General features: G+C 40.7%; 3 long non-coding RNA genes across 4 annotated transcripts; 2 read left to right on the top strand and 1 right to left on the bottom strand.

Moving 5' to 3' along the window:
• The first annotated feature begins 86 nt into the window (after nucleotides 1-86).
• On the top strand, nucleotides 87-653 carry LOC143504281 (uncharacterized). Its single transcript, XR_013127522.1, has 2 exons — nucleotides 87-140; nucleotides 340-653. It is a non-coding gene; the product is annotated as an uncharacterized LOC143504281 (long non-coding RNA).
• Nucleotides 654-924: 271 nt separating this feature from the next.
• Nucleotides 925-2,932, bottom strand: LOC143504274 (uncharacterized). The gene is made up of 3 exons (XR_013127513.1): nucleotides 2,423-2,932; nucleotides 1,815-2,081; nucleotides 925-1,479 (listed from the first exon to the last, which is right to left on the bottom strand). It is a non-coding gene; the product is annotated as an uncharacterized LOC143504274 (long non-coding RNA).
• Nucleotides 2,933-3,059: 127 nt separating this feature from the next.
• On the top strand, nucleotides 3,060-9,098 carry LOC143504277 (uncharacterized). 2 transcript variants are annotated; one of them, XR_013127518.1, is made up of 4 exons: nucleotides 3,060-3,816; nucleotides 4,082-5,414; nucleotides 5,800-5,896; nucleotides 6,374-9,098. It is a non-coding gene; the product is annotated as an uncharacterized LOC143504277 (long non-coding RNA). The 2 variants fall into 2 exon arrangements; XR_013127517.1 differs by having other exon boundaries at nucleotides 3,060-5,414.
• The last annotated feature ends 14,041 nt before the right edge of the window (nucleotides 9,099-23,139 follow it).

The following is a 23,139-nucleotide window of genomic DNA, read 5'->3' as shown; positions in this document are numbered from 1 at the left end:
GCACCTCCTATTAGTGATTTTGTAAATAGTCAGTAACATCACAGGAAGTAGAAAGTTCATGGATGTTTTACATGTGTTTGATGACTGACAGATAATCCACATGCATCTGCCTTCATCCTTCGTCTTTCGTGGTATCGTCTGTATGTATATTGTTTATTTACTTATATTTAGTTCTATCATGATATATTGCAATATCAGATAAATTTATTCTGTAGCTGTCATATATTATTGAAGCCAAATGTTTATAGTGCACTAATACAGTGTCAATGTATGCTATGTTACACTGTAGGGACCGTGTATTATTACAATAGTATATGTTGTAATTGTATTTTGTTGTAGTTTTTATTCAGTTTCACACTTTCTACGTTATTAAACCTGTGGACAACCTGTGGTCTTCAGAGTATTAATGGAAGAGAAGTGTTCAACCTTGCTGCCAGTTCCTCCTCTGCACAGTGCAAAGTTGGAAGGACAGTACAATTATGGTGATTGCGTTACATTTTGCTATTGTTTGTTGGTTGGCGAGTACATTATTTACATAGCCCGCTAGCTAGTAGCCACACGGCAATCGCGGACAATCTCTAATAGTAGCAAAAAAAAAAAGATGCAGCTCATTGTGAGCTATTTTTAGAACAGGCCCGCGGGCGACTCATGACGTCCTTGCGGGCGCCATGTTGGTGACCCCTGCTCTAGAGGATCTGTTGATTTTCTACGTGGAAAAAATTTTCTTTGACCATGGTTACATTTTACCATATATATATCCTATATAGACATAAATATATATATATTAGTGGTGGGCCGTTATCGGCGTTAATGCCGTTAACGGCCCACCACTAATTTTTATTATTACTTTTATTAACATGCTGACTGTGCAAGCATTGTTACAATTGTGCATGTCTTTGAATGTCTGTTTACATTCTGCAGAGAAGTGTTTCTCTACTGTAATGCATAAACCCTTTTTTGTTACCATACACCACCTTTCATTAACAAAATATTGGTCACAAGTGACAATCTTGGAAGTACATAAACTTTTATTTGTGTTCTACTTGACATTGTGAATTACAAATAAAATTGTAATGAATACATTTAAGCTTTTATGGGATATCTTTATACTTCCTATTAGGAAACTACTAGTTTTAAGACATTGATGAAAACTTAAATGTTTAAGGCAATAGTGTCTTAACATTTCCAGTCTTTTCTATTTGAAAACGATCCACTGCAGCAGTTTTCTTGCCTTCACCCCCATCATCCTCCAAAACACATTCATAAACCTCTCACTCAAAGAGTCTGGTAGAACTGCACAGCAGCCATGTAGATGTCAGCACCACGTGACTGTGATGTTGCTCTGGGGTCAATGAGGTCTCTGAGTGCTGTAAACTGCTCTGCTGTAAGTGGACAGCCTGTTGCAGCAACATGAATTCCAGCATTTCTAATGTGAGGTAACCCACTGCTCTCCCAGTCAATCTCTGGGATGTCCAATGCCTAGATAAAAAATAAAAAAGCAAAAATCAAGGAAGTGCGTTGTACCAACCAATAGTTTGAGATTTCTTATAGTACTTAAACCTGACCTGGCTTAAACCAGGGGTTCTAAACCCTGGTCCTGGAGTACCTCATGCCCTACATGTTACTATTTACCCTGCATCCATACCACCAAATACGTTCATTAACAAACCCTCTATTAGGTTAAGGAGGTGTGTTAGAGGAAGAAATACACAAAAATATGCAGGACTGGGTAATCCAGGGTCAGTGTTGAATCAAAAAAACTTCCAAGTGTTTTAGAGTAAATACAGACATGTGATGGGTAACAACATACCCACCTCCTCATTTTGGGGCTCCTGAACTGGCTGATAAACGTGTCCTATTGCCCACAGTTGGTTTGGAGTCCTGTTGCCTTCTGGTGATTGTCCCAGCCATCTTGAAAAATGTCTAGGTCATCTTGAAGTCTTGGTACAAAGGTATAATGGCAACAGAAAATGTATGTTTGGTCTGCCATGTCAAGATAGTTGCCTTCCTCAAGATAGTGGAGGACATCATAGTACACGCTGGTCACTGCAGTCCACACATCTCTCCATAATCTCTCGATACTAAAAAGTAAAAGTACTGCACCTCAGAAGACAGTAAGTACTGCTGTAGTAGCCTCCATTTACAATATGGAATGGTCCTGTTTCGAAATAATTACTTATAGAAAGCATGTTAGAATTCCTGAATAACATTAAAATTTGGGTTAAGGCCAAAACACAGGTAAAAGCATGTAATTTTTAATCAACTAAAAGCGTTAATTGTTACATTAAGAGCAGAAAAATCATCAAAGCCTACAATGTTACTTGAAAACAAGACTACAGTTTGTGTATCCTTAATCTCAGAGATCTTCACAGGATTAAAGAGAATATGAGAATGTCTGATACATATTTTGGTTTAAACGCACCGCTGGTTGTGGACACTTTTTCCAGAAATGAAACTGCTCCTCCCAGTACCACGGACTGAACATGAAGCGTGCTATCTGGACATTCTCAACTCCCTGATCCCCCCTTACTCTAGAATGTTGCAGAATATATAAAAATAAAAAATATGTGAATGGCACAATTATTAACTTAATGGTACATATTTGCTACTAAGCAAAGCACTAGCAATGGCAAGGTCATGGGTTTGGCTGAAACAATTGTGAAAATTTTGTAATTAAAAGAGCATTTAAAAAATATGTAAAATATTACAATATGCTCAACATTTATTGGAAAAAAAAATTAAAAGCTTAAAACAGTGTAATTGTCATTATGTGCACATTTTATAGAGTACTGTAACATACCTAAGAGGGAAGCCAAATAATAACAGTTTTCACATTGACAAGGAGTTAATGCTGGTAATGTAAGAAATAAAAACAAAATTTAAAAAGGTACTGCAATTCAATATATATATATATATATATATATATATGTATGTGTGTGTGTGTGTGTGTGTGTGTGTACAAAAACGAAAACAGTAAACACTTATCAAATATACAGAGAAGTATACAGATGCTGTTTGAAAACAACCCCCCCCCCCCCCCCCCCCGGACACCATCTTGTCAGCTACAGCGCTGCCCTATTACACCGTATCATCTGCCACAGCGAGACCTGTTCCAGAGGCCCGCCTGGGGCCTGCACCCGTTCCAGAGGCCCGCCTGGGGCCTGCACCCGTTCCAGAGGCCCGCCTGGGGCCTGCACTCGTCCAGCCATGCAGCTGTCCATCTGGTCCCTGTGCATGTTTGTCTTACCATTGTGTTAACCTCTTCCCCTACTCCCAGACCGCTCTCTTCTTGACTTCCATCTGTCTTCCTCCGTTATCCGCTCTGTCTCCCCCAGGCTCATTCCTATGTCTCAACCAGACCCCCCACGTTTGCTCTACTCCTCAATCCTGTTCCCTTGCCCCAACCAGTTTCCTGTCCTGGCTGCCCATTTGGGTCAGAGCACTCCGCGGGGTGAGACACTTCTCACCCTCAGTGTTCCCCTTCCTTGTATTGTTTACCTGTTCCATGCCTGTTCAGCCCCTCGTTTGTCATGTTTCATCTGTGTCATGTTCCTGTCTTCAATTAGTTTACTCTAGTCTTTGCCAAGTCTGCAGCCATCTTTAAAATGAATGGTTCATAACAAAATGGCAGTGGATTCTGTATATTAATACAAGCTTTTCATGTGTACAAAATTGTATGCGTTTATGGTAGCTTATGTTTGTTGAGGGTTTTCTCTTAACCCTCATGTTGTCTTAATATTCTGTATATACCCCGTAAAAAATGACCATGGCAAGGAAAAACTCCAGGAAGAACCCATTCTCCATTGGGCGCCCAAGGTAAGTGACTTGCAAACATTAGTTAGCTAACTAAGTTAGCCTACTCTGTACTAGCTAGTAGCTAACAAACCTGTTAACTAGTGGTAATTATAGCAAGTAGCTGTTAACGGAGGGCTATTTATCTAACGTTAATGTAACAAAGTAGTACAGCATATTTTCAGTTTTAAATGAGAATGTCAAGATGTGTCTGTAACAAGCCTTTAGCTCTCCACAGGTGAAGTTGTCAGTAAGCTAATCAAGCTAACTCTCCCCCTTTCAAATGCAGTGTCAGATATAGTGAATGAGGAAGTAGTGGTGCAGGCAAGGTGTTACCGGTCGATGAGAAAAAACGAGGAGCCCCATACACTACAGGTTTCTCAATGTTCAGGAGTCCGAAACGATGCCCTACTCCGTATTCCTTAGAAACATCCACATGCATTAGCCGGTGCCCTCTAGTGCATTATATTTTATTTCTTCTTACACACCTGATAACGTGACCAGTGAAGGTAGCTACAGGGCAAGTGTTCTAATAAACTGGCAACTCTTTGTATATCACAAATGAGTAGAATCAGGTTCACTAAATGAGGGCAAATGCAGAAATGTTAATGCTGTGGGGCAGGGGCGATTTTAGGATCTGGTCTTTAGGGGTGCCCAGCCCCCAGTGCTCACAGAGGCACAATACCAAAGTATTGCGCAGGTACAGAGCAAGGTTTTTGCATAATATAATATTTAAAAAATGTGTTGAGCCAGGGGGTGCTGAGCAACTTCACGGTGGTGCTTTAGCACCACTAAAAATACCCTAGCCTCGCCCCTGCTGTGGGGTCCTCAGGACTGCTGTAAGGATTGCCACATCATTGGACACCTAAGTCTAATGCAGTGCATGGTAGGATTTAAACTGTTCCTCAGTTTAATTTCAGGCACACAAAAAAAACAAATCTCAAAACTATGTAGTGAATAGGGTGCAGTTTTGGACAGTTTAAAGTTTATAATTTGTTCCTTTCAGTTACATTGATCAGCCAATACATGTTGGGTTTCCAAATTTTGCTTTAGTTTTAAACTGAAGCTGCAATACTAATGTGGCTATTAATTACTGAAAGTCAAGAGTCACCTGAATCCTTAAGTTCTATGTCTTGAATCATATCGACTAGTCTGAACTCCCTACAGATCTTGTATGCTGTTTTAGTGGATTGAGGTAAGTTTTGGGCTTGTAGTTATGGAAACGGTTTGGGTGATAATTGGCATCCAGTGATTCAAAGTCTTTTAAGCTTTGCGGCTCCATTTTTTTCACTGAAATAGGGGAAAATGTTTTTGCCAATCTGCTACACTTAAGTGGAAAATTGTGAGAATTAGATTTTTTTAACTTAACCATTCCTTATGAGTGAGTGTATTCTTATAGTGTAACATCTGCATCTTTTATTCTAATGTTGTTGTTCTTTCTTTCAAGGTTGTACTGCAAGCAGTTATGAAGCCTGTGGTGTTAAACAGCTTCGGCTTTGTGTAACCATTTGGTTGCACTGCTTTTTCAAGCTGCACACTACAGCACAATGGGGGCAAAAACAGTGCCACCACCACTATCATGCACTAGTGTCCTTCAAACATGGCACAGACCAAGGAACCAGGTAAGATGTCTGAACCAGTTTGATAGTTTAAAGTTTGCAGGTTCAAATTGTTGGTAAACAGTTGCATCCTGCAGTCAAGCAGTTGGTCTTCACAGTATATTAGTGCCCGTGTACGCCCCATGCTATATACTTATACTATATATGACATTCCCATACTTGCATGGGACTGTTATGTCTGATATACCAAACAATGTCAGTGTCACTGCTGTGAATGTGGTACAGAGGGGGTATTTTGCAGATCAGCTGCGGCTCTGCAGACAGTAATTGTACACTTAAGGTCACTGTGATGTATTGACCTGATAAAATGGCCAGTGAAGGTAGCTACAGGGCAGGTGTTTTAATTAACTGGTAACTCTTCTGGTGACTGTTTCTGCATTTGTTAAAGGGGATTCGTCCAGAACCCATAGATGAACTTGTGGTACGGAAGCCAAAGGCACCAGGACGAAGCTGTGTTAAGTCTACATTCTATCGAGCATACCCAGGTGAGTATTTTAATAATATAATTTGGTATAATTAAGCAATAGAGAGGGACTGTGTTATTCATGATAACATAACACACAACCTCGAGAGTTGCTTTTATACAACAGTTTTTACAAAATAAAGAAAGAAAATAAGTCATAGAAGCCCTAAATGTCATACTGAATATGTCTTAATATTGACAATACTTTATAACGAGAGACAGCACTCGTTATACATGTGGAACTAGTTTTTGGTGGAAGATATTGTCAATATTAAAGCATATTCAATATGAAATTCAGGGCTTCTTTGATTTATCCTCTTTATTTTGTAAAAATTGTTGTATGAAAGCAATAGAACACTTGAGGGCATGTGTTATCGCGAATAACATCACGTCTGTGATGATGATATTCGAAATAACACACTCCCTCTCATGTTCTGTTGTTTTAACATCGCCCACGCCTTTTTAGCGGTTGGTAGGACTGATAGTTTTTGTTTTTTAGGACCCCTTCCTGACCCAGCAGTTTTATCAGCTGGAGCCCTGTTAAGAGACCTTAGACCGATTTCTTCCGTTACCTTCAAGTGCGCAGTTTTGCTAACTCAATGAACCCCCAGTTTCCACTAACTCCACAGTCTACACCATTCGATGAGTTTTTAAGACCGCAAACTACATTTAAGAAAATTATTTCTCATCTATACAACTTAATTAGCTCGGTCCAAACTACACCCTTACTGAATCTTAAAGAACAATGGGAGAAGGATCTAGGTGTGCCCCTGCCCGATGATGACTGGCAGCAAATATTGTATAGGATCCATTCATCATCCTATTGTGCCAGACATGGAATGATCCAATGTAAAGTCTTTCATCGGGTATATTGGACTAAAGTTAGACTTAACAAAATTTACCCAGATGTGGACCCAAAATGTGATCGCTGCCACCAAAGTCCCGCCTCCCTAATACACATGCTCTGGCAGTGCCCATCACTGTTCACGTTCTGGACTGAAATCTTTTCAACACTATCAGAGGTTTTGGAGCTACAGTTTGATCCTAACCCTGTCACAGCCGTATTCGGTGTTACACCACCTGAACTGTTCTTGCCAAAATATCGCTCTGATTTTGTGGCCTTTGTGACCTTATTAGCAAGACGTCTAATTTTATTAAAATGGAAGCTCCCTGCTCCACCCACATATCCCGAGTGGATCAGAGATGTCCTTCTGTATTGTACTCTGGAACGAATTCGATGCACTCTGAACGGTTCTCTCTCCAAATTTGAAAGATCATGGAAGCCTTTTTTTGCTTTTATGGAAAAGCTTTTACTTACAGCAATTCCAGAATAACGATATGACCTCTCTCCCTGTCTTCAAGGCCTGATATGCTGTTGTTGTTCAGAATCGTGTAAAAGCCTGATACAGAGTAAGATATGGAGTGACGAGCTCCTTGCTTAGCGCCTAGGGACTATGTCTATGTAAGGAGGGGTTGGGGTGTTCTTTTATTTTATTTTATTTTTTATTTTATTCTCCTCTCTCTTATTAGTTCACTCACTCTGTGAGATGAATGTGTATGTGTTGTCTTATGAACCTGTGCAATGGAAATCTCTGTAATATATGTACTCTGCTCCCCTATGTTCAGTGTTAAAATTAAAACTGACAATAAAAAGATTTACTCAAAAAAAAAAGAGACCTTAGACCACAACCAGGAATTTGCAAGGTCTTGTGCGGCTTATCTGATATGAGAGAACTGAACCATGTGGGACAGGTCCAAATTTTGAGTCCACTAAAGTCATATCAGTGTCCACCAGTGGTAACACAAGAAATCAGTAAGCATGGTAATGCCCCCTTATTCCCACAGCTTCCAGTACATGGCTAAAATTTGGAACAACATCTTCATTTTGTTCCAAATTACCATCACTTTTACCATTTAGAGAGTTTAGAGATCACTAGTGAGTTATCCAGCATCATTGAGAAGAACACAAGGGGCCTGTCAGAAAATCCACTGTGGAAGCAAGTGCGTCAGCCACGATTGACCTCCAGCAGATTTGGGGAAGTTTGCAATGTTCAGGGGGAGTCATCTAGTCAGGCTTTAGCAGTCAGGATCCTAAAGGGGGTGCGGCAGACGTCAGCCATGAAGAGGGGTATTGACCTAGAGCCAGAGGTCTTGCAGCAGTATAGTGACCTGTGTAATGTAGATGTGTTACTGTCTGGATTTTTAATACATCCTGATGCACCTTACCTTGGTACCAGCCCTGATGCTAAGGTATATGATCCTTCTGCACATCTTCCCTTTGGGCTTGCTGAAGTCAAATGCCCAAACATTGACTGTATATCGGACGCCACACACATCAGGTTCATCAATGGTCAGGCCAAACTGAAAAGGAACCACAAGTACTTTTGGCAGGTTCAAGGCCAGTTGGTAGTAACTGGTTTGCTCTGGTGTGATTTTATCACATCTACCAAAAGCGACCTCACAGTTGAGAGTTTGGCGAGATGACTCTGTGCTCAGGGAAATGAAGATGAAACTTGACCTTTTCTTTTTCAACACCTATATGGAAACCTATCTGAATGTGCAGTGATGGGCCAGCATTTTAGTATTAAAGGGGCTCATATCCTACATTTTTATGTAACATTCTTGTACATAATTCATTGTTTTTGTTATTGTGACTTTATTTTGCCTGCCAGTACAGTGGTACCTCGAGATACGAGCTGCTCTATATACGAGCGATCCAAGATGCGAGCACCGAGACGAGCAAAATTTCTGTTCGACACCCGAGTGCACGCTCGAGATACGAGCATGAACCACTAGGTGGCAGTACAGTACTATATGGAAAAAAAGATTTTTTACAGTTGAAACATGTTCTCTGTTAATTTCTATTGTTCAGCATGTACGTACGTGTGTCCGGTGCATCGATCAGGTTCCTCACCCCCCGTACTCCCTCCCCCCTCCCTTTTGTCTTCTCAGCTTTAATTCGCCTGTCTCGTTTAGACTGTGAAAGTGTTTCTATTGTTAAGCATATGTGTGGTATGTCCGGTGAAGTAGACTCGTACAACACCCCCCACTCCCCCCACCCCCCGCAGCGCCATTTAAGGATTACAGTACGTACTTACTGTACTGTACCATGTTTATTGATACTACTGTACTGTAATAACTATTTCTCCTACATTTATTTTATTGTTTAATTATACATGTTGCGTGTGCCTTTATTAATAAAGAACATGTCTTTTTTCCCCACATTTACGCTAGTTTTGTGACTTTTTTAAGGACCGGAACCAATTACAATACTTTACATTGTTAAATTGCTTCCAGAACCGAGCAGTTCGAGATACGAGCACGGGTCTGGAACGGATTAAACTCGTATCTCGAGGTACCACTGTATACTCAATGTTTTTGTGCAGTGGTTCCCTACCCTAGTCCTGGAGTAACCTAGAAGTTGTGCTTTATGCCCCCATGCTAATATGTATTAAATCTGTATTTATATTACCAGCCTGTTACCTTAATTAATGAAATATGCAAACATTGTGTAGAAAAGGAACATTTAATAAACATTAATCATCAAATGAAATGTATTTATATAGTGGTTTTTACACAAAGCACCCTTATAGAAGTCCAGAATCATCAACAACAAAAAAAATTCTGGTGAGCAAGCCAAAGGCAACAGTGGTCAAGGAAAATCTCCTTCAAAAACTATAGGAAGAAACCTTGGGAGGAACCAAGACTCACAAGAGGAAACATCATCCTGGTGCCATTAATACAGGTAATGAGTGGAGGACAGAGAAGCCTCTTAAAGAAGTTGTTACAGGTCTGTAACAAAAAAAAAAACATAATATAAACAAAAAACCTTCATTCCATCATTAAACATGAATAGAACTATAAATAATTTTGTATCTTTGTTTCTTCCAGTGTTAGAAGAATAATTTAGACAGGTACATCACTGTTTAAATCTAAGGGACCTTGGTAGTTGGTCATTACAACAACCGGTAGTCCACAGCAGATTCACTGAGCCTGAAAGGGTAAGAGGAATGGTTGTGTCCCAGATGTGGTATTCTTTGACTCTTCTGATAGCTCTCTCCACCAGGATTCAGAGACGAGCTATGGCTTGTGTTTTCTCCGTGTCCTCCTTGCTGAAGCAGGTGGATTTCTTGAAGGGGGGATGATGAGTGTTGCACCAACATCAGACAGCATCTGGTCAATGATAAAGCCCTTGTCTGCCCTTGTCTCCTGGTTCCAGTAGGCTGAGAATTCCAGACTGTCTTGTTATTTCTTTGTCAGACACTGCCCCTGTGAAGAGCTTTGAAACAAAGGTGATTACACCACATAGGGCAACACCTATCAGTGCTCTAAAAGTTGTGTGATTCTTGTACACTGAAAATGTTTCAGACTGGAGTGTAAGCGATGATGGAGTTTTGCATCTGATTTCTGTACAGTCCAGGATCACTCTAACGTTTGAACAGTACTGTTTAAACTTCTCTGGCATGGTTGCTTGGACCTGTTCCCTTTACATCCAGGTTGGCACTGAAACCAAGACCAGGTATAAATAGTTGGCCCATGTGATGAGAACTCTGCTTACAGTTGTTGTGCTGACCCCAAAGATGTCTGCAAGAACCTTCTCTTTCAGGCCAACTGCAACACGGCAGCAGTACATGAACAATTCATCCACAAGTGCCAGTCTTTGGTTTGGACTTGGTTTCTCAATTTCCATCACACCCTCGTTTCTCTGTGCTTTACTCCAGTACACCAACCTGGATGCTGAGGGAGCAACCGACTCCCAAAAGATCAAAAATACCTTCTCTGATGGAAAACGGGTGTAGAATCTGAACTTCTCATCAGTTGCACAAAATCTGTTGATTTGCAGGCCCCTGAGCTGAGATTCTAATTCTCTGACCTTGGCCTCCAATTCTCTGATTTTTTCAGCAGCAGCATCCAGGGCACCTGAAAAATGCCGACAAAAGCATCAGGGTAAAATGTCGTCTTTACAATACAGACATTTATATGGAAGCCCATTCCCACCACCTAAAGTAAAAAAAAACAGCACATATATTTTTTTCTCATTATTAAGTAAATTGCTATCTCATTATTTCGAGATACTAAGTCATTATTTTGAGATACTATAGTATATAATGACTTAGTATCTCAAAATAATGAGATAGCAATTTTTATTTTTTATTTTAGGTGGCGGAAATGGGCTTCCATACATTCCATTTATCTTCTTTATCAGAGCACTGTGTTTTAGAGCAGTATTGTGTAGCTCTTGTCGTGATAAAACGTTTAAAACGTGAGTCAGCTGCCCTCTAGTGGCTGGCTGCAGTACAACTTTTAACCCCGCCCATTCCCATGTTGGTGAACGGGCCGGACGACAAACTTTGAATTTTTATTACACGTAAAATAAGTTTTTTGAGCAATTATATTTTGTCAATTCTGTAAGACCCCATTGCGTTAGTATCTCTTCCAGTGTTTTTCTCTATGATAAACAGATTTTATAGAAGTTATTAAGTGTTACTTAAAGGGGTGTGGCGATAAGGTGATTGACAGTTAATAGCTGCGTTGGTTGACATCTAATACCAGACGCTCAAACGTGAACGCGAAACTCTCGACAGCAAAACTCTCGACAGCAATATTAAAACCTTTTACCTTTGTTTATTTTGTAAAACGTCAAAAGTGTCTATACTGGTGGGCGTATCCTAACAAATGTCGGAGCGGAGATAGGTCTCTGGCGGAGATACTGTCCTGCCTACCGGTTCTAATGCGCATGCTCTGGCTGCAATTTTCAAGATGGCAGCGTCCTTGTGGCCATCTTGGTGGCTTCAAAAACTCACAATGGGAGTCAACGGTGACGTACCGTCCATTATATATACAGTCAATGTCACTGACCCGAGCTCTCGCCTCGCTGGAGCGGCGGGTAGTTTGCGCCCGTGTTAAACGCGAGGTCAGTGATAAGAGCAATGAATAGCCAACCATATGACCATAAAATAGCTTTATTGCAATGTGCTGTTATGGTACCAGACTAGGAGGGTTTGGGTTAGCTAACGTTTATATTAAAACTTGTCAGAAAGCTCCCTGAAACATAAAGTTACATTACTCTCTGGCCACGTCCAAAACTGCTACTACACTGAATGTGTAAAAAATAAAATATAATGAATAAAACAAATAAACGAATAAATAAATGGACACCATGGTTTGAAGTGTTTTCAGTAGTGCAGTATGTAATGTTCCAGAGTGTGCTGTTTGGGACACGGACTGTCCAACATTAACGTTAGTCTTGTCTAGTCAGGAAACCTTAACATACATTTTTTGTCATTTCATTTCAGCATGCCACCAAAGAAACAAATAAAACCACAGGACACAACACTCCTGAGTTTTTTTTTTAAGAGCGGAAATAGTTTAAGTAAATAATAATAATCAAACCTGTTATATTATTTTAAATATTATGTATCACCTTATTAGGAGAGTACTGGTACAAAGATACAGTAACAGTGCAGAAGCTGCAGAGATCATTCATGCTTTGCCTTCAGAGGTACATGGATTATTTGGGCAAGTGGAAGCTCTGGTCAGGTTGCTTTTAGTAGTCCATGTTTCATCCTCTGAGGCAGAGAGAAGTTTTTTGGTTATATCTGAATATAATCCATACATTGCATGCATAATTTATTTAAAGTTTGTGGACAACAGTCATGTTGTATTTTGTTTATTATTTGCAATTTACCGTAATTCCACAAATGTTCTATGTCACTATACATACAGTGATTAACTACCTTACCTACAGTGGAATCAGTTTATATTAATATTTTAGAGGATAGGGTGGGCTTTGATTTGATAGCAAATGTATGTCTGTCTGCGGGTTAGGAGGCGCCGAGGCCGCTGGAGCATCTGGGGAGGAACATGGACATGCCCTTGCGCCGCCCCTCAGTCCCCTCTTCCTCCCCACATTGCCAATGGGGTCGGTCTGATGAGACATGAGGGCCCGACGCATAGGCTCATAGCACCCCCCCCAAAAAAGTCTTAGGAAAATCCACCATACTGGTGGAGAAGACCACTCCAGGAAGAGGTGTAGTAGCACCTACAGTCTCAGACATGCTGTAGGGCTGGGGGGCAACACCGGAGAACCTAGCCTGTAAGAGTTTGAAAAACCCCTCCACAGTCCAGGCTTCCCCCGTCCGGTGCGCAAGGATGAGGTTTGCCCACTGAAGCGCCTTTCCCTGTAGTCTTGCCCTCATAAAGAGCACCAGAGCCTTTTCCGGTGGCATAGGGCATGTCAGGAACTGAAAATACAGGCTACATTGTAGAACAAAGGCATCAGCATTACGCTCCTCTCCATCGTACATGTCTGGGGAGTCAGTTAAAGAGGGCATTGCAACAGGTTTACCTGCAGTGTCCAAAATGAAACATGACTGCAAATAGTCCAGCTGTACCTGAAAGTCCTCATCATCTTTGGGAGGAGGCAAGCAAGCAACATGCCTCACTCCACTGTCCGCTGCGTTCATTGTAGGTCGGTTATTCTGTAACAACTAGGAGAGAGGGCTGAACGCAAGTGCGGACTGAACAATGAATTAAATGACAAAACTGATACATATACACAAAGCACACAAAACATACCCCAAGAATAATCAAACACCTAACTTATGAACCAAACAACACTAACAGAAATAGCTGGGTGAACAAGGCTAAATAAAAGCAAAGACATCAACAAGCAAAATCACTAGAGAAACCAAAGTCACACAAAGTACATCTAATAGGGAATACAAAATACAAGGAGTACATACAGACTAGTATTACAGACACAAAAGACCAAGATACCAAATCGCATACAAACAAGAGATTAAACACAAGACTTAAATACACTAACCAACCAAGGGACTCAACAAGACACAGCAGAAAGCAATAACGAGGGGGCAGGGGAGTGAAGACAGACACAACTAGGAAATTTCAAAATAAAAGACAAACAGAAGACATGACCGACAGGAGGGAGGCAGGACTGACACTGACCCATTTTCATGCCTGTTTAAAGACTGGTTTAGGCCAGTGGTTAGCAACAACCGAGAGGCCACTTCAGTCGCCGCTTTAAGTCATGCTGGTATTAAAAAATATTTTGTAGGTATTAAAAAGGTATTAAATTCAACTTAAGAATCTTTGTATATACCCTGATGTATTAAATCTGTATTTATATTACCAGCCTGTTACCTTAATTAATGAAATATGCAAACATTGTGTAGAAAAGGAACATTTAATAAACATTAATCATCAAATGAAATGTATTTATATAGTGGTTTTTACACAAAGCACCCTTATAGAAGTCCAGAATCATCAACAACAAAAAAAATTCTGGTGAGCAAGCCAAAGGCAACAGTGGTCAAGGAAAATCTCCTTCAAAAACTATAGGAAGAAACCTTGGGAGGAACCAAGACTCACAAGAGGAAACATCATCCTGGTGCCATTAATACAGGTAATGAGTGGAGGACAGAGAAGCCTCTTAAAGAAGTTGTTACAGGTCTGTAACAAAAAAAAAAACATAATATAAACAAAAAACCTTCATTCCATCATTAAACATGAATAGAACTATAAATAATTTTGTATCTTTGTTTCTTCCAGTGTTAGAAGAATAATTTAGACAGGTACATCACTGTTTAAATCTAAGGGACCTTGGTAGTTGGTCATTACAACAACCGGTAGTCCACAGCAGATTCACTGAGCCTGAAAGGGTAAGAGGAATGGTTGTGTCCCAGATGTGGTATTCTTTGACTCTTCTGATAGCTCTCTCCACCAGGATTCAGAGACGAGCTATGGCTTGTGTTTTCTCCGTGTCCTCCTTGCTGAAGCAGGTGGATTTCTTGAAGGGGGGATGATGAGTGTTGCACCAACATCAGACAGCATCTGGTCAATGATAAAGCCCTTGTCTGCCCTTGTCTCCTGGTTCCAGTAGGCTGAGAATTCCAGACTGTCTTGTTATTTCTTTGTCAGACACTGCCCCTGTGAAGAGCTTTGAAACAAAGGTGATTACACCACATAGGGCAACACCTATCAGTGCTCTAAAAGTTGTGTGATTCTTGTACACTGAAAATGTTTCAGACTGGAGTGTAAGCGATGATGGAGTTTTGCATCTGATTTCTGTACAGTCCAGGATCACTCTAACGTTTGAACAGTACTGTTTAAACTTCTCTGGCATGGTTGCTTGGACCTGTTCCCTTTACATCCAGGTTGGCACTGAAACCAAGACCAGGTATAAATAGTTGGCCCATGTGATGAGAACTCTGCTTACAGTTGTTGTGCTGACCCCAAAGATGTCTGCAAGAACCTTCTCTTTCAGGCCAACTGCAACACGGCAGCAGTACATGAACAATTCATCCACAAGTGCCAGTCTTTGGTTTGGACTTGGTTTCTCAATTTCCATCACACCCTCGTTTCTCTGTGCTTTACTCCAGTACACCAACCTGGATGCTGAGGGAGCAACCGACTCCCAAAAGATCAAAAATACCTTCTCTGATGGAAAACGGGTGTAGAATCTGAACTTCTCATCAGTTGCACAAAATCTGTTGATTTGCAGGCCCCTGAGCTGAGATTCTAATTCTCTGACCTTGGCCTCCAATTCTCTGATTTTTTCAGCAGCAGCATCCAGGGCACCTGAAAAATGCCGACAAAAGCATCAGGGTAAAATGTCGTCTTTACAATACAGACATTTATATGGAAGCCCATTCCCACCACCTAAAGTAAAAAAAAACAGCACATATATTTTTTTCTCATTATTAAGTAAATTGCTATCTCATTATTTCGAGATACTAAGTCATTATTTTGAGATACTATAGTATATAATGACTTAGTATCTCAAAATAATGAGATAGCAATTTTTATTTTTTATTTTAGGTGGCGGAAATGGGCTTCCATACATTCCATTTATCTTCTTTATCAGAGCACTGTGTTTTAGAGCAGTATTGTGTAGCTCTTGTCGTGATAAAACGTTTAAAACGTGAGTCAGCTGCCCTCTAGTGGCTGGCTGCAGTACAACTTTTAACCCCGCCCATTCCCATGTTGGTGAACGGGCCGGACGACAAACTTTGAATTTTTATTACACGTAAAATAAGTTTTTTGAGCAATTATATTTTGTCAATTCTGTAAGACCCCATTGCGTTAGTATCTCTTCCAGTGTTTTTCTCTATGATAAACAGATTTTATAGAAGTTATTAAGTGTTACTTAAAGGGGTGTGGCGATAAGGTGATTGACAGTTAATAGCTGCGTTGGTTGACATCTAATACCAGACGCTCAAACGTGAACGCGAAACTCTCGACAGCAAAACTCTCGACAGCAATATTAAAACCTTTTACCTTTGTTTATTTTGTAAAACGTCAAAAGTGTCTATACTGGTGGGCGTATCCTAACAAATGTCGGAGCGGAGATAGGTCTCTGGCGGAGATACTGTCCTGCCTACCGGTTCTAATGCGCATGCTCTGGCTGCAATTTTCAAGATGGCAGCGTCCTTGTGGCCATCTTGGTGGCTTCAAAAACTCACAATGGGAGTCAACGGTGACGTACCGTCCATTATATATACAGTCAATGTCACTGACCCGAGCTCTCGCCTCGCTGGAGCGGCGGGTAGTTTGCGCCCGTGTTAAACGCGAGGTCAGTGATAAGAGCAATGAATAGCCAACCATATGACCATAAAATAGCTTTATTGCAATGTGCTGTTATGGTACCAGACTAGGAGGGTTTGGGTTAGCTAACGTTTATATTAAAACTTGTCAGAAAGCTCCCTGAAACATAAAGTTACATTACTCTCTGGCCACGTCCAAAACTGCTACTACACTGAATGTGTAAAAAATAAAATATAAATATAGCCGCAAGCGGCGATTGGCGGGTTCACACACAAATAGGCATATTTTGGCCTCAATAGGCAAAAGGAAGCCCAAAAGGTCCTTTAGACCTAAAAGTGAAAAGAAGCTGTTTGGGTTTGGCCAGTGTGTGCTCTACAGATAGTGTGTGATGACATCTGCGTGTGTCAGAAAGGGAGACACAGAAATACCACATCTGGCTAGGGCTGCATCTATGTGAACAATATAGGAAGGCCTATATTGTGTCTATACATGATTGGGCCTGTATATTACAGACAGAGAGAGATTGAGGGTGCCAGAGACTATGCTTTGTTAATTCACTCCTTGCACACCTTGCACGCCTAACATGACTGCCCGTGTATTCAAAGTATGAATGTAGTCTGCAAAGCCTGGCATTACATGACTGACATGACTGGCATGACTGACATAACTGATATGACTGAAATGACATCACTGGCATGATGAACAAAAGTAATATGACTGATATGACTGACATAACTGGAATGAGTGACATGACTGGCATGACTGTAATGACATGACTGATATGACTGACATGACTTATGTCTGACATGACTGGACTGACATGACTGATATGACTGGACTGAAATGACTGACATGACTGGACTGACATGACTGTTATGACTGGACAGATATGCATACAAACTATACATACATTTAGGTAGAAGTGTGTGTGTGTGTGTGTGTGTGTGGTAGTGTATGTACTGAAACTATGACAACATATACTAATACATACATACATAAGTATACATAGAAACTATACATACATATAGGTATAAAGGTGTGTGTGTCTGTGTGTTTGTGTGAGAGAGAGACAAAAAAGAAGCCAAATATCAGTTTGTATGAGCATGTGTTAGTCACTGAGATATGGGTGGGTATGGCTAGGGAAGTGTCATTGTGAATGCTATAGGAAGGCCTGCTTGTGCCTGTATGTGTGTGTGCCTGGTTAATAGACACAGAGAGATCTAGGTAGCCAGAGCAATGTTTACTTAGGGCACAGAGATGGGAGGGGGAATGTGGGTGAGAGTGTGATAGAGACTGAGTGTGTGAGTTTCAGCTTGCGTGCGTGTGAGAAGGAGAAGGTGACAGAGGGACTTTACATGCATTCTTATGCATTGTATATAATACTGCACTGTAGAGCCATACGATAACCGATTTAGATGAAACTTGACAAATTTGTTCAGGATGGGATTCTGAATGGGCTTGTGCATTTTGGTCAGAATTGGGTAAAATATGAAAGAGCTTTAAGAATATGAATATTATATGTATCGATGCTGTCTATTAAAAAAATATTTAGCAGGTATAAGTGTCCTCAAATTCAAAATCTTTGGATTGTTTTTTGATTTCACACTCTGTAGAGTATTATAAGACTTTGCTTGACATGATAGTATGAAAATCCTAGGAGGAGTATGAAAAATGATGATTTCAAACTATTATTAACTGTAAATAAACTGTGCATTTTTTAATAGGACATGTAATGGGAAAGTTGTTCGCACTACTGCAAGGAATCAAAAGAGTCCAATTGCATGTTCCCAAGTGGAATTATGTAGGGGATACACTTGCTTTTTTTGCAATAGCGCCCCCCAGTGGCCAATCGACACCCGGCTGGATTATGTCATAGGGGGCGTGCACTTGTCCACACCCAAGAGGTTTCGTGCAGATCGACCAATGGTAAGCCTGTCAAACGCGTGCCGATCACTGATTGGCCGATTACGTCAGCCATTTTGGAAGTATGGCATGTCTGCTTTAGGACCTGGTTTCCAGAGGCCCATAGATGATGTCTGTCAAGTTTCATGTGGATCGGCCAATCTGAGTGCATGGGGCAAATTTTTGCATGTTATAGCGCCCCCTAGCAGGTGAGGTATGGCAACCACTGCGAGCTGCCCCAGACCCTCACACGGAAGCTGTCTGTGAAGTGCCATCTCATTACATGCAAGTTTTCTTAAGTTAGAGTTCCATTTGTGCAAAATTTACTATTGAATTTACGCCCCCTCATTTGATTGGCTTATACTGACTAGGTAGTGAAGAAATTAGCATTTTTGTTGGATACATTTTAAAGTTCAGACTCTTCTGAACGTTTTGATACCACATATGTGCACGTATGTGAAAAATCCAGGGACTAGTTCGCGCTCAAAGATGTGTGTGATTTTGCACATTATGCAAATTAACTCGAAATCTAAGTGGGCGGAGCTTAATGGTTGTATATTAATTGTCCTATTGAATTTAGTCAAGGAATGCATAGGAACTGGAATTTTGGTTCTAGGACCTACGGTGTAGGAGATATGGACAAAAAGTCAATATGGTCTGCTATAGCGCCACCATCAGGCCAATTTGGGGTCCCTGTATGGGAATCTGGTCCTTGGAGGTAACTGAACCTTTTTGCCAAGATTGGGTTTTCTAGGCATTACGGTCTAGGCTGCACGATGCATTTTATGTCAAAAAATGGGCAAAAGAATAAGAAAAATAAGAAAAATACCAGCAATTACAATAGGGTTCCCACACTATGTGTGTGTGAACCCTAATGAATAAAACAAATAAACGAATAAATAAATGGACACCATGGTTTGAAGTGTTTTCAGTAGTGCAGTATGTAATGTTCCAGAGTGTGCTGTTTGGGACACGGACTGTCCAACATTAACGTTAGTCTTGTCTAGTCAGGAAACCTTAACATACATTTTTTGTCATTTCATTTCAGCATGCCACCAAAGAAACAAATAAAACCACAGGACACAACACTCCTGAGTTTTTTTTTTAAGAGCGGAAATAGTTTAAGTAAATAATAATAATCAAACCTGTTATATTATTTTAAATATTATGTATCACCTTATTAGGAGAGTACTGGTACAAAGATACAGTAACAGTGCAGAAGCTGCAGAGATCATTCATGCTTTGCCTTCAGAGGTACATGGATTATTTGGGCAAGTGGAAGCTCTGGTCAGGTTGCTTTTAGTAGTCCATGTTTCATCCTCTGAGGCAGAGAGAAGTTTTTTGGTTATATCTGAATATAATCCATACATTGCATGCATAATTTATTTAAAGTTTGTGGACAACAGTCATGTTGTATTTTGTTTATTATTTGCAATTTACCGTAATTCCACAAATGTTCTATGTCACTATACATACAGTGATTAACTACCTTACCTACAGTGGAATCAGTTTATATTAATATTTTAGAGGATAGGGTGGGCTTTGATTTGATAGCAAATGTATGTCTGTCTGCGGGTTAGGAGGCGCCGAGGCCGCTGGAGCATCTGGGGAGGAACATGGACATGCCCTTGCGCCGCCCCTCAGTCCCCTCTTCCTCCCCACATTGCCAATGGGGTCGGTCTGATGAGACATGAGGGCCCGACGCATAGGCTCATAGCACCCCCCCCAAAAAAGTCTTAGGAAAATCCACCATACTGGTGGAGAAGACCACTCCAGGAAGAGGTGTAGTAGCACCTACAGTCTCAGACATGCTGTAGGGCTGGGGGGCAACACCGGAGAACCTAGCCTGTAAGAGTTTGAAAAACCCCTCCACAGTCCAGGCTTCCCCCGTCCGGTGCGCAAGGATGAGGTTTGCCCACTGAAGCGCCTTTCCCTGTAGTCTTGCCCTCATAAAGAGCACCAGAGCCTTTTCCGGTGGCATAGGGCATGTCAGGAACTGAAAATACAGGCTACATTGTAGAACAAAGGCATCAGCATTACGCTCCTCTCCATCGTACATGTCTGGGGAGTCAGTTAAAGAGGGCATTGCAACAGGTTTACCTGCAGTGTCCAAAATGAAACATGACTGCAAATAGTCCAGCTGTACCTGAAAGTCCTCATCATCTTTGGGAGGAGGCAAGCAAGCAACATGCCTCACTCCACTGTCCGCTGCGTTCATTGTAGGTCGGTTATTCTGTAACAACTAGGAGAGAGGGCTGAACGCAAGTGCGGACTGAACAATGAATTAAATGACAAAACTGATACATATACACAAAGCACACAAAACATACCCCAAGAATAATCAAACACCTAACTTATGAACCAAACAACACTAACAGAAATAGCTGGGTGAACAAGGCTAAATAAAAGCAAAGACATCAACAAGCAAAATCACTAGAGAAACCAAAGTCACACAAAGTACATCTAATAGGGAATACAAAATACAAGGAGTACATACAGACTAGTATTACAGACACAAAAGACCAAGATACCAAATCGCATACAAACAAGAGATTAAACACAAGACTTAAATACACTAACCAACCAAGGGACTCAACAAGACACAGCAGAAAGCAATAACGAGGGGGCAGGGGAGTGAAGACAGACACAACTAGGAAATTTCAAAATAAAAGACAAACAGAAGACATGACCGACAGGAGGGAGGCAGGACTGACACTGACCCATTTTCATGCCTGTTTAAAGACTGGTTTAGGCCAGTGGTTAGCAACAACCGAGAGGCCACTTCAGTCGCCGCTTTAAGTCATGCTGGTATTAAAAAATATTTTGTAGGTATTAAAAAGGTATTAAATTCAACTTAAGAATCTTTGTATATACCCTGATGTATTAAATCTGTATTTATATTACCAGCCTGTTACCTTAATTAATGAAATATGCAAACATTGTGTAGAAAAGGAACATTTAATAAACATTAATCATCAAATGAAATGTATTTATATAGTGGTTTTTACACAAAGCACCCTTATAGAAGTCCAGAATCATCAACAACAAAAAAAATTCTGGTGAGCAAGCCAAAGGCAACAGTGGTCAAGGAAAATCTCCTTCAAAAACTATAGGAAGAAACCTTGGGAGGAACCAAGACTCACAAGAGGAAACATCATCCTGGTGCCATTAATACAGGTAATGAGTGGAGGACAGAGAAGCCTCTTAAAGAAGTTGTTACAGGTCTGTAACAAAAAAAAAAACATAATATAAACAAAAAACCTTCATTCCATCATTAAACATGAATAGAACTATAAATAATTTTGTATCTTTGTTTCTTCCAGTGTTAGAAGAATAATTTAGACAGGTACATCACTGTTTAAATCTAAGGGACCTTGGTAGTTGGTCATTACAACAACCGGTAGTCCACAGCAGATTCACTGAGCCTGAAAGGGTAAGAGGAATGGTTGTGTCCCAGATGTGGTATTCTTTGACTCTTCTGATAGCTCTCTCCACCAGGATTCAGAGACGAGCTATGGCTTGTGTTTTCTCCGTGTCCTCCTTGCTGAAGCAGGTGGATTTCTTGAAGGGGGGATGATGAGTGTTGCACCAACATCAGACAGCATCTGGTCAATGATAAAGCCCTTGTCTGCCCTTGTCTCCTGGTTCCAGTAGGCTGAGAATTCCAGACTGTCTTGTTATTTCTTTGTCAGACACTGCCCCTGTGAAGAGCTTTGAAACAAAGGTGATTACACCACATAGGGCAACACCTATCAGTGCTCTAAAAGTTGTGTGATTCTTGTACACTGAAAATGTTTCAGACTGGAGTGTAAGCGATGATGGAGTTTTGCATCTGATTTCTGTACAGTCCAGGATCACTCTAACGTTTGAACAGTACTGTTTAAACTTCTCTGGCATGGTTGCTTGGACCTGTTCCCTTTACATCCAGGTTGGCACTGAAACCAAGACCAGGTATAAATAGTTGGCCCATGTGATGAGAACTCTGCTTACAGTTGTTGTGCTGACCCCAAAGATGTCTGCAAGAACCTTCTCTTTCAGGCCAACTGCAACACGGCAGCAGTACATGAACAATTCATCCACAAGTGCCAGTCTTTGGTTTGGACTTGGTTTCTCAATTTCCATCACACCCTCGTTTCTCTGTGCTTTACTCCAGTACACCAACCTGGATGCTGAGGGAGCAACCGACTCCCAAAAGATCAAAAATACCTTCTCTGATGGAAAACGGGTGTAGAATCTGAACTTCTCATCAGTTGCACAAAATCTGTTGATTTGCAGGCCCCTGAGCTGAGATTCTAATTCTCTGACCTTGGCCTCCAATTCTCTGATTTTTTCAGCAGCAGCATCCAGGGCACCTGAAAAATGCCGACAAAAGCATCAGGGTAAAATGTCGTCTTTACAATACAGACATTTATATGGAAGCCCATTCCCACCACCTAAAGTAAAAAAAAACAGCACATATATTTTTTTCTCATTATTAAGTAAATTGCTATCTCATTATTTCGAGATACTAAGTCATTATTTTGAGATACTATAGTATATAATGACTTAGTATCTCAAAATAATGAGATAGCAATTTTTATTTTTTATTTTAGGTGGCGGAAATGGGCTTCCATACATTCCATTTATCTTCTTTATCAGAGCACTGTGTTTTAGAGCAGTATTGTGTAGCTCTTGTCGTGATAAAACGTTTAAAACGTGAGTCAGCTGCCCTCTAGTGGCTGGCTGCAGTACAACTTTTAACCCCGCCCATTCCCATGTTGGTGAACGGGCCGGACGACAAACTTTGAATTTTTATTA

The sequence above is a fragment of the Brachyhypopomus gauderio genome, unplaced genomic scaffold (genome assembly GCF_052324685.1).
Source record: "Brachyhypopomus gauderio isolate BG-103 unplaced genomic scaffold, BGAUD_0.2 sc250, whole genome shotgun sequence".
Taxonomy (NCBI): Eukaryota; Metazoa; Chordata; class Actinopteri; order Gymnotiformes; family Hypopomidae; genus Brachyhypopomus; species Brachyhypopomus gauderio.
The sequence above is the reverse complement of the archived record's forward strand: the minus strand, read 5'-3'. Positions and strand labels throughout refer to the sequence as shown.